The sequence below is a fragment of the Elephantulus edwardii genome, unplaced genomic scaffold (genome assembly GCF_000299155.1).
Source record: "Elephantulus edwardii isolate Elephantulus edwardi_28Jun2011 unplaced genomic scaffold, EleEdw1.0 scaffold00004, whole genome shotgun sequence".
Classification (NCBI taxonomy): Eukaryota; Metazoa; Chordata; class Mammalia; order Macroscelidea; family Macroscelididae; genus Elephantulus; species Elephantulus edwardii.
The window spans coordinates 12,701,207-12,714,253 of NW_006399754.1; positions in this window are offsets into that span (position 1 = coordinate 12,701,207).

A 13,047-nucleotide genomic window follows, 5' to 3' on the forward strand; every position below is an offset into this window, starting at 1 on the left:
TGGATATACCATGGACTGCTAGGAGAACAAACAGTTTTGTCCTGGAGAGAGTGAAGCCAGGCTGCTCCTTGGAGTCAAGGATGCTGAACCTTCATCTGACATACTTTGGACATATTGCAAGGAGGGACCAGTCCCTTGGAGAGGGACATCATGCTTTGGAGGGTGCCGGGACAGCGCAGGAGAGGAAGACCTTAGATGAGATGGATTGATTCAGTGACTGGGGTAATGGGGACAGGTGTGTCAGAGACAATGAGATTGACACATCATGCTTGGAAGGGTGGAGACCATTAATGAGATGGATTGATACAGTGACTGGGGTAATGAGGGTAGGTGTGTCTGGGACAGTAAAGTCGGCACAGGATAGAGCAGGTTTCAGGGCTGTTGTACATGGGGCCACTTTGAGTTGCAAGTGATTTGACAGCACATAACAGCAACAGCAAAATGATAGATTATGTGATTGTCTCATTCAAGGCAACCAAAATGAGTCCACCTCTACTCTCTAACGCCTAAGATATCAATCTGTATGTGTTCCATTTCCTTTTTATAGCTTCCAGTTTTCCTAGATTTATACATTTCATGTTCCAATTATTATTAGATATCTGCAGCTGTTTCTCCCCATGTTGAGTCTTGAACATCAGCAAATAAAGGTCTTTCACTGAGTGAAAGTTTGACTCCATTCGAGTCCTTAGTAGACTCTACTCTGAGGAGGATGCTGATTCCTAGTCACATTTTTAGTGTCTTCCAACCTGAGGGGCTCATCTCCAGACACTTCCTAACAATGCTCTTCCATTGTCCATGGAGTTCTCAAGGGCCTGTTATTTTAAAAGTGGGTGGTCTCTCCTGCTTCTTGGTCTCCTTAGTCTGGAAGCTCCAAGGAAACCTCCCCCCACCCTCGCCCCTGGGTGACCTTGCTGTATTTGAACTATCAGTGGCACAGTTCCCAACATCACAGCAACACGCAAACCACTACTGATGACAAGCTGACACATGCTACAGGATGTAGGTATAAGGTCTGCTTTAGTTTATTCACACCATACCTATCAAGGGGAGCTCTGGCTGTGCTGCAATCCCGAAGGCACGCAGTTCGAGGCCACCAGCTGTTGCAGGAAAAGGATGGGTGATCTCCTCCTGTGCAGTTACTGCCTCCGAAAACCTGCCAGAGGGTCAGCTAAGGGTTGGTACTGATTCTTCAGTACACGATATCAACAATAACAACGACATACTTATCACAAGCTTCACGTATCTCCACCATGAAAGATTGTATTATTTAAGTGATGAGTTAAGGTGCATTGGTCAATAGCACTACACTATCAACCTAACATAAAATTATTAGAAAAGGAATGAATTTTAATTCGTTGATACACATGGGGTTCCAGTGATCACCATATTATTTCTTGAATGTTTACAAAATGTATTTGCCAAGCATAGTATTCTATCAATTCTGAAATTCCACCTTCTTCCGGTTTTAAAAACTAGGACATTGTTTGCCTGTGACTAAGGTTGTTCTCTTGTTTGCTCCATAGACGCTCAAATACCACTGATAAACATAAAAGAATTGGGTAAGATCGCATGGCAGTGGCACTAATTCAAAGCCAGGGTATAATTATTGGTGACTCATGTTTAAGATTCTAGACACTTGTTATCAAAACCATGGCTCACAATTTAGAGAATTTGAAAGGAAGAGAAATGAAAACAGAAGAAAAAAAATATAAGAATGAAGCAAAAGCTCTTCAAAAGTAACCTCTTCTTCAGCATCTACTCCCACTTCAAAAGCTATTGAGTATCTCAGTATTTCCCATGAATGTCTCTAAAAGTAGAATATGGAAAGTGTGAAACTAATGTCTGTTTTTATTAAAGCAGTGAATACTGCTTCTAAAATAAAATTAGTCCCTTAAAAGTGCTTGAGAGTTAATTATTCTTACTAATTTACAGGCTAGAGAGAGTACTTAGTTTAGAAAGAAATGAATATACTATGTATTGTTATTGTTACTGGGATGTTTTTTGCATTGTTATTTGCCACCACAGTCTGCTTTTTTTAAAAAAAATATACTAGTTTATTTACAAAATTCTAACACATTGTTTTCCAGAATAGATTCCTCCAATTTCCCCAAATTGTATTTGGGGTTTTTTTGGTGTCGTTCTTGGCACAACAAAGATATATCTGAAAGTATCTCTAAGAGGAAGTGAGCTGAAACCAGGTGACCTTAAAGTAAATAGAAAGAGGTTCTTGGTTTTGGTTATCTTCCCATGATGCTGCTGGAGGTTCTCCCCAAGTCACTGTCATGGTGACTCATTTGCTCAGCCCTGGGGTAGCCATAGGCCACCTCCACCCTTCCAACTAGCTAAAAGGAAAAAGGATAAAGATGGAAGGAGAGAGTCTCTGGGGTAAAATGCTACTCTGTATCTTTGTTACTTTGTACAGTGTTGGGAGCTCTGGGGGCTACTCCGTAGGCAGTTTTTGCTTTTAATCCACAGGTGGAGCCTCTCTGGGGATTCAGAGCCACCAGCAACACCAGGGAAAGATGGACGATCTCCTCCCATGTGAATTCAGCTCTCTAAAACCTACTGGAAGGCCAGCTGACTGACTCCACGGCAGTGCATGAACAAGATGAGCTGTGTATTAAAGGGTTTAGAGAAGCATTTTCCTGATGGGTGAAATAATAACTCTGTTATGTTCACCTGCTCCTGCTACAGATGCTTATGAAATGTATTATGCAGTGTGCTACATTGCGCTTACCAAAAATAAAATGATGATGGAAGAAAGACGTATCTCACTGAAATGCTTTTTGAATTTTTTAAATCGCTCAAATTTTGGTTGTTCATCAGAACAAACAGCCTTTCAGGATTTAGCTTTTTACGAAAGCAGAAGAAGAATCTGTTTTCCTTTTTCTGAAAATTGGGGGGTTTTGCTTCTTGCTCTGTGAGTGAGAAGCAAATGGAGACCATAGGTATGGGACCCGTGACAACAGTTTAGTGGGTCTGCTGCACCTGGGCTAGAGGGAACGTCGCACAAAGACTAACTAGGGCAGTAACACAGGCATGAGAAGCACAGGGAAGGATCAAGATCAGACCCTAAAATACAAACAACTGACCTCATTCCAAAGCAGGTGGGTAGTGAAAAGGTTGTATAACACCCAGGGAAAACAATACCTGCATTCAGCCGAGCCAGAATGGCCACAGAAAATGTGTTTTAAACCCTGGAGAGAAAAAATATTAAATATGTAAGAACCAGATGATATTTAGGTGTGGATTGATTCTGCTTGGTGAAATGCAGATTTGAAAGGTTGATGTGATTTTAATCAATACAAGTTTTTTGTTTTAGATGGTTGAGGAAAACAGAAAAAAAGGATGAAATGCCAAGGCTTTTGCAACCTCCAGCCCATTGTGAAATGAAATAGGTTACACAGCAAAGAAGCAAAAGATCAAGGGGGAGGTGACTCAGAGGATACAGGCAGTGGGAACTGGTCCAGTGCTGACACTTCCTGAGTGATGGGCCCTGTCTGTCTGGACCTTGCTACTCATCTAGCTCCATTATCTGGGCCATCAAGGTCCTTGGTAGGTGATCACTTGCCAAGACAAGTCCTCATGCGATGTATTATGGTGTAGTTTTTCTTACTCATCTAGACTTCAGAGACCCGAATGATGTCATCAGCTGGAGTTGAGTGATCTCAATACCAGAAAATGAGCTGATGTTTCCAAGAAGTGAAAGTTTAACCTTCTTAGAGAATTAATTGAGCATCTTTTCTCAGTCCCTCACACAATGTGGAAGGTCCACAATACAGTATTTATTTGATTCGTTGGTGATTTATTTGATTGGTTGGTGATGTTTCTGTTTGGCCTTTCATTATTTTCAATATGGAAATCTCAGACATCATCAAAGTAGAAAGAATATTGTAATGATTTCAACGTTTGCTGTTGACCAGTCTAGCTTCTTCTATAAACCCACACAGCCCCCTACCCACAAATACACACTCTGTATTCTTTTGAAGTTAATACCAGATATATTTTTAATCAGCACATATCTTTATATACATTTATGATAACACCATGTTGGTTAAACATATTCATACTCAAATTTTTCTGGTTTTCTGCTACATGGTTTTTCAATTGGTTAAATTGGGGCAGGGTCCACATAGAGTCCAAGGGCAGACGATATATTGCATTGAACTAATATTTTCCTTAAGTTTCTCTCTTTCTATTTCATTTCCTCCCACCCTTAACCCAATCCCACCCCTTCCATTGCTTTCAAAACACTTTGGACTGAGTACTTTTAGTGTACAGGCTCTTAGTCCATTTCAATTTCTCTTGCAATTTCTCACTGTTGAATAAGTTTTAATCATTTGTCTTATAGAGTTTCTCACATTCTAGATTGTACTAAACCACATCTTCTTGGTATTAACAACTTGGAGGACCTACTTTCTAGAACTGGAAGTTATACTTAGATACTTGATCTGATTCCATTTTTAAAAGCCAGCCATGTCTTTGTAGGGAGGATGCTGCAGGAATACTTAATGAACAGACACAGTAGACTTCCAACAAGAGGTAGATAGCACCCTTGCTTTTTTTGAGTTTTGCATTAATTGATGATTGTTGCCTAAACATCCTTGTTTTATATGCAAACATTGTTGCTGTTGTTGTTATAATGAGCTGTTGAGTGGAAGCCTGACTCATAGCTGACCCTCTGGTAGGTTTTCAGAGGCAGTAAATTGCATTAGATGAAATTCCCCATCCTTCTCCTCCAGAGCAGCTGGTGGGTTTGAACTACATGCATTCAGATCATCAGTGCAAGTCCTTATGAGGCCACCGGAGTTCCCTTTGCAAACATTACTGTGCACCATCAGGTCAGATCTGACTCATAGCCAACCCTCTGGTGGGTTTTCAGAGGCAGTAAATCGCAAGGGAGGAGCTTGCCCATGTTTCTTCTGTGGAGCAGTGGGTGGATTCGAGCCATGTTTCTTTGGGTTAGCAGCACAACTCCTTATCACTAAGCCACCAGAGCTCCTATTTGGAAATCACGGTTCAAACCAAACCCACAGTTCTTGAGATAGCTCTAACCTGTAGGGCACCGCGAATTGTCCCACCAGGTTGCTAAGACTGTGTTCTTTAGGGAAATACACTGTTGTGCTTCTTTCTGCAGAATGCCTGGGGGTTTGAACTGCCTCCCTCTTGGTTAGCAACCACATACTTTAATCACCAGTTTCCTAAGTCATGGTTGGGAGCGTTTAAAAGCTTTTATCTTTTAGTAACAGATACTGAAATAAATGCATGTGTATGTCTGATTCTGTAAACCTTTTTTCATTTATGAGCTGAAACACTTCTGGCAAGGGGAGTTTTTCCTTGCCAATTATTTAGATCCTAGTAATATAGTTCCTGTTAGAAAGTCAAACCAAATTATTCCTACTTTCCCACTATTTACAGTTTTCAAAATAATGAGTTGGTTCCCTATGGCTACCCAGGACTGATGAGTTCCTTTTTACTTTGTTACAGTATAACTCATGAATTTTAACATATTATATGTGTGACTCAGTCTTTTCCCCCCCAAAATCTTGTAGGAGTACACACAGTCTTACAGAGCTGTAAAAAAAAAAATCATTTTCTTGTAATTATTTTTCAAAGAAATAACAATGAGAAGTAGCAGAGTGCTGGGAGAGGGGACCAGAATAAAGATTTTGGGGTTTTTAAAAAACATGGCCTGTAAGGAGAAGGAGAGGCAGAGAAAAGCAGGGAAAGAACTTTGAAATGAGGAGCCCTGGTGGCATAGTAGATTAAGTGATGGGCTGCTGAGAGGTTTACAGTTTGAATCCACCAGCTACTCTGAAGGAAGAAGATGAGACAATCTTTTCACGTGGGGATTTACAGCTTCAGAAACCCAATCAAGGGTCACCATGAGTTGGAATTAATAACATAGTTGTGCTTTTAGTTTTTTAGTAATATTCTATTTCTTGGAAACCATCAGAAGGGCTATTGGAAGACTGACTAGAACTAGAAAATGGTAGCTCTCACCCTGGGCTAATTCAGGCTCCAATTATTTGGGAGTCTTTTCTGAATATTGTCAAATGAGAATGTTTTTGCTTCTCTCTTCTCCTGTAAGTGGTCATGTGATATTGGGAATACAAGTACTTAACTCCAATGCCCCTACATTTTCCTGTTGTCTGTGATAATAGAGGGGCATTTGCCTGAGTGAGTAGGAATGAATTGTCATCATAGTAAGTGTAATAGTGGCAAGGCAGGAACGGGTGGATGGAGTCCAGCCTCTACTAACTCCATAATGGGGAACAACCCCCATCAATAGCACTAACCACACAAAACTAATTCCCACAAGACAAGACAAGTCCCCTCAGGCTCCTTCACCTACTTACTGGGTCTGAAATCCATTGTCATAGCTGCACAGACTTCACTGAACCATATTTATGGTTATGGGATTTATTGGGAAAGTTCATGGGCTCTAATTTAGGTAAATAGCAAGATACAATCCCTTAGTCCAAAGTGCTTCTGAAATAGAATTCTGTCAACAGGGCAGCAAATAGCAAATGCTGGCCAGGGTGTGGAGAGATTGAGACTCTTTTCTTTTCTTTTTTTCTTTTTTTTTTAAATGTGTATACCATCAAACCGGATCTGACTGGTACAGGAGGAGATTGTCCCTCCTCCTTCAGCAGAGGACCTGGTGGATTTGAACTGCACACCTCTGGGATTGCATTGCAGCTTCTTGCCACTAGGCCACCAGAGCATTCTGCTCTGTCCTCACAATCTCTGCTGTGTGTACATCCGTCATTACCTTCACTGTGACAGTCCTGCGGAGCCTAAAAAGAACAATGGGGAAGAGCCAATAGCAAGGACTAAAGGAAGTGAAACTTAACATTACAATGCTGCTTTTCCCACCACAGAAATAATACTGAGCAATTTTTACTGCAATGGAGGGAAATGAAAGGAAGAAAGAAAGTCTCTTTTGTTTTCAATTAACAAGGGGTAGGAGGTCCTTTTAAAGAAATGGTTTAATGACACCTCTGGGTCAGATTTCTCTCTTTTAAAATAATTAGATTATGGTAATGCATTGTGACTAGCTTTCCTCAACAACGGTTCTGGTTTCTTCAAAGTTTTAATAGAATTCAAATGTTTATTACTATCTATTATTATGCTCCAGTTCATTCACCCAACATAAGTAAAATGTGTATAGACTAGTCAGCACTTAGGGGTGTTTGGGAAAAGGCATTTGGTATCTGGGGAAGATTTTACTAATATTCCTCTGACAATCTCTCTCTCATTCAGCATGGTGTATACAGAGAACAGAGAGCAGAGAAGGAAGTCAGATACCTTCTTTTCTTTTACTAGATAAACATCTTGGTATTAAATAACAATTCTTATGAATTCTGAAATGCAGAATAATGGAAAAATTGTCTTTTTTCTCAAAAAATAACTTGAAAATACTAACAGTTCATTGCTTTTGAGTCTGAAGCGACTCATACGTAGCTGACGCTCCGGCAGGTTTTCAGAGGCTGAAAGTCACATAGAAGGAAATGAACTATTTTTCTCCCTTGGAGCTACTGGTAACTTCAAATCTCCCGCCTTTGAGGTGACACTGAAACCTCCCTATTGACCAGCTATTTACGAGATGCTCATTTACTATGACTTTTAATATGATGAGTTTGATAATTCTTAGGACTACTGTCTAATTCATGAACTTAGTATATGAATACTAGTGGCAGCTTTCTGGCAGCGCTTTCAAGATTGTCCATGCAGATATCAATGTGCATAACCTGGTTCTTGAAGAAAATATTCTGCATCTACTTTGGTTATTTGTGCTTTATTGACTATGCAAAGGCGTTTGACTGTGTGGGTCATGACAGGTTGTGGCTAACATTGAGAAGAATGGGAATCCCAGAGCACTTGATTATGCTCATGTGGAACCTCTGCCTTGACCAGGGGGCCATTGTGTGAACAGAGCAGGGAAACACTGCACAGTTTAAAATTGAGAAGGGAGTGCATCGGGGTTGTATTCTCTCTCCATACCCATTCCACCTCTGTGCCGATCATATTATTCAAGAAGCTGGACTCTATGAAGAGGAGTGTGGAATCAGGATTGAAAGGAGACTCATCAATAACCTGTGTTACGCAGATGAGACAACCATGCTTACTGAAAGTGAGCAGGACTTGAAGCCCTTGTTGCAGATGATCAAGGAATGCAGTCTTCAGTATGGATTACATTTCAATGTCAAGAAAATAAAGATTCTTACCATCAGACCAATAGAGAGCATCATGATAGATGAAGAAGAGACTGAAACTGTCAACAGCTTCATCTTGCTGGGATCCATAATTAATACCTTTAGTACCTACTGTCACTGTTAACTGAAAGGGACCACAATAGAAGGTCCTGGAAACAGTGGGCAAAAAATGCAGAACGAAACTCAAAATCATTAAAAAAAAAAGATCATGCTTCTTATTCATATGGATACTGGTGGAACCTTAGAGACTGTGGTCCTAGCCAACCTCCAAACCTGGAACTGCACTTTGCCCTGTGGCTCTATTTTCACCCAAAATATAGACAAGTTTACCAAGTTATGCACTCTGAGGGCATAGTGTGTAGGGAGACTTGTGCTGCTAATCTAAAGGTGGCACCTTTCTGAAGGTTGGAATCTCCTCCTGTGTGATTTACAGCCTCTGAAAATATGCTGGAACATTATCAGTGAGTTGGTTCCAACTGGACAACAATGGGATAAAGTAATGCTAGGGGGATAGACACTCCTTGCAACCATCAGAACCGCTTAAGATCAAAGGAGCAGTATTTGCTCAAAGACAAAGTTCAGAATTCAAGAAGAGATGTGTTTTTGTTAGGTGCCATCACGTCACGTGCAATGCAACCCATAGCAGCCCTATGTAGATCTGAGCCCTGCCCTATCTTGCTCCAGCTTCATCATCTCTGACACACTTAAGCTCATTACTGCAGACACTTTTTCAGTCCATCTCGATGAAGATCTTTCCTCTCCTTTACTGACCCTCCACCCTTCCCAGCGTCATGTCCTTCTCCAAGGAATAACCCCTCCCCTAGCAAGATGCCCATAGTATGTGAGTATGATACGTCTCATCATTCTTGCCTCCAAAGAGAATTCTGGTTGCTCCTTTTCCAAAACCTGTTTGTTCCTTTGGCAACAATGCAACTCAAAGGTATCAATTCTTCTTTTGTCATTCTTAGCCATTGTCCAGTAGCAGGTGATTGGAAAAACCATGGCTTGACTCAGGTGCACTGCAGTCTTTAAACAGACATCATTGCACTTTAGAACTTTGAAGATACTTTCTCAATACTGTATATCTCCTGATCTCCTGACTGCTGGTACCGAGACTGTTGATCGTAGATCCACATAAGATTAAATAATTGATAATATCAGTCTTTTCTTCATCTATTATGGCGTGGCTCATTGGTCCAGTGGTAAGGATTTTTGTTTTCCTGATATTGAGATGTAGTCCATGATAAAATCTGTAGTCTTTGTTCTTCTGCAGCAAGTGCCTCAAGTTCTCTGTATAAGGCAGGTTGTTGATGAGTGTTCCTCCAATCTTGAAGCCACATCATTCTTCCTAGAGACCAGCTTCTCAAATTATTTAGTTACCATATAGACTGAATTGGCATGGTGAAATGATACTGTCCTGATACACACATTTCTTTATTTGAACCCTACAGTGTTTCCATGTCCTGTCAGGACAACAGCAGTGTCATCTACGTATAGATTTTGTATGAGCATCATTAAGTTCTGGGATTCCCATTTTCCTTAAATGTGTTTTCATAATTAATAAAACGCAGACGTTCTTCTTGTATTCTCTGCCAAGATCCAGCTGACACCAGCAATGGCATCCTTGGTGCCATGGACTCTTTCAAACTCTGCTTGAACATGTGGCAATTCTTTGTTAACATATTATTCTAGCTACTTTGGGATGATCGTCAGCAACATTTTGCTTGCATGTGATATTAATGCTAGTGTTTGATAGTTACAAATTCCACTGGATCATCTTTCTTGGGAATGGGAGCAAAGGCTCCCAAAGAGCCTCAGAGGAGGAGACAACAGCACCAGGCCCTGATCTGGGCCCACTTGCTGCCAATAAATTATGTTGTAATTAGGTACCATCAAGTTGAGTACAACTCATAGTGAGTGACTTTATGAATAGCCCAACTGAAGCTGCCCTAGCCTGTGCCATCCTCATCATCTCTGCCACACTTGAGCCCATTGCTAAGGTCATCATTTAAATCTCATTGGACATCTTCCTTTGCTTCTCTGACTCTCAGTCTACCCCAGCATTATGTCCCTTTCCAAGAACAGCCTCACCAACCTACATGTTGAAAATATGAAAGATGAAGCTTCACCATCTTTGCCTCCAAGGAGCACTCTGGCTGCACTTTTTCTAAGACATATCTGTTTATTTATTTTGGCAGTTCATGGGATATTCAGTACTCTGCTCCAACACCACCAGTTAAAAGGCTTCCATTCTTATTTTGTCATCCTTATTCACTGTCCAACTTTCAGATGAATAGCACGTGCCTGAGAAGGTCAGGGCCTGACTCAGGTGCACCTTAGACTTGAAACGGAACAGAATCAGGAAACACAGGGAAGGTGAGATGAATGGTGTTATCTGGTAGAGGTTATAATTAGCATTGTGAAACAAAATTAAAAACTGGTGTTTTCTACAAAACTTCATCCAAATCACATACACACACAGAGCACACACACACATGTACACAGTACAGAAATACATGCAGATTGTCCATGAAACTGTATGCTTCATGGAAGACAAGCATCGTTGATTTCTTTTTAACATTATTCAGAACAGATAACTTAATTAGCACTTTCCCCTTCCATTTTGCCTGTTAGCTATGTCCTGAAAAGTGACAGCTTTTAAATGAAGAATTTTTAAAAAAGAACACAAACATATTACAATTATTGTAAACAGCTCACAAGCCATGTCATATAAAGGTTAGACAGGGTCATTGATGACATCAAGTGCAAAATACTGAGAGAAAGTCCAAACAGCTGTTTCTCCTCCTATCTTTACATAATTTACAAGAGCAGTCCTTTGTAGGACAACCTTGGACTAAGGCTTAGGAGAGAGAGACAGGGTGAAATAGTTTCTGTATTCGGAAATCAGCTTAGAAAGAGATTGGGCTGTTACTAGGAGAAAGTTTGGCTGTACGGTGAATATCATTTTAGGGATTATCACAGTCTAGAATCTGGTTCTCAACCTAATACATTTAAAAAGTACTATCTTGTCATGTCCTGGAGTTTGTCGTATTGTGGTTGTTGTTGTGTGCTGTTGAGTCAGAATCAACCCATAGCTGACCCTTCAGTGGTTTTCAGAGGCAAGAGGGGATTGCTCCTCTTTCCCCCTAAATCCAGGTATTAATAATATGTAAACCAGAATATTGATTTCTTATTGATGTCGATGAGTTGAGTGATGGAGAGTCACTATGATTGAAATAGATTTGAAGGCAGTAACCTTTGAGTTTTCACTTACATGTGGCCGCAGAAATTTAGGGTGGGATCCATGATTTTTACATTAACTCGAAGCAGGAGCGGCATCCACTTCCGAAAGGGCTTGCCTCCGGAAACTCTATGTACGAATAGTGCTCAGGCTGTTCGTTCATAGGGTAGCTATGAGTCATCTATGACTCGACAGCACTAAACAACAACAACAACATTAAAATGTAAACAGGGACATTGCAGCTAGTGTTAGACAGATCTTGACTGAAAGCAGAGAGTATCAAAGGAATACCTAACCGTGTTTCATTGACTATGCAAAGGAATTTGACTGTGTGGAGGACAACAAACTGTGGCTGACTCTGAGAAGAATGGGAATCCAAGAACACTTGTCTGTACTTATGTGAAGCCTATGCTTGGACCAGGAGGCAGTCGTCAGAACAGAGCAAGGGAACACTGCATCGTTCAGAATCGGGAAGGGTATATGCCAGGGATGTGTCCTATCTCCATACCTTTTCAATCAATATGCAGAACAGATCATCCAGGAAGCTGGGCAGTATGAGGAGAAATGTGGCATCAGGATTGGAGGAAGAGTCATCAATAATTTGCGTTGTGCAGATGACACAACCCTGCTCGCTGAAACTGAGGAGGACCTGAAGCACTTGCTGCAGAGGGTCAAGGACTGCAGCCTACAATATGGATTGAAGCTCACCACCAAGAAAACAAAGATTCTCACTGGACTGATTAGCAGCATCGTGATAGATGGTGGAAATTGAGATTGTTAACAGCTTTAGTTTACTTCATACCAGCAGCCAGGAAATCAAAAGATTAATTGCATTGGGAAAGTCTGCTGTCAGAGACAACTCCAGAGTACTGAAGAGCAATAATGTCAGTCTGGAGACTAAGGTGTGCATGATCCGGGTCATGGTCTTTGCATTCATTTGCTATGTGTCACAGAGCTGGACAATGACTAGGGATGATAGAAGGAGAATTGATGCTTTTGAGCTATGGTGTTGGCTAAGACTATTAAATATACTCTGGAGTACTAGGAGAACAGACAGATTCATCCTACAGAGGGTGAAATGAAGCTGCTCCTTGAGGTAAGGATTCTGAAGCTTTGTCTGACGTACTTTGGGCATGTTGCAAGGAGATACCAGTTTTTGGAGAGGGATGTCATGCTTGTGAGGTTGGAGTGACAGTGTAGGTGAGGAAGACTCTCTATGAGATGGATTGACTCAGTGACTGGAGTAATGGTGGTAGGTGTGTCAGAGACAATAAGGTTAGCTCAGGATAGAGCAGGGTTTAGAGCTGCTGAACATATAGGGTCACTATGAGACATAAACGCAGGTTATACACATGGATTTCACCTGATGGTATACATAGGAATCAGATTGATTACATTTGTGGAAAAAACTGCTGGAGAAGCTCAATATCAGTTGTGAAAACTAGGCCAGGAGCTGGTTGTGGAACAGACCACCAACTACTCATATGCAAGTTCAAGCTGAAGCTGAAGAAAATTAAACCAAATCCACAGGAGCCAAAATATTACTTTAATTTCATCCCACCTGAATTTCAGAATCATCTCAGGAAC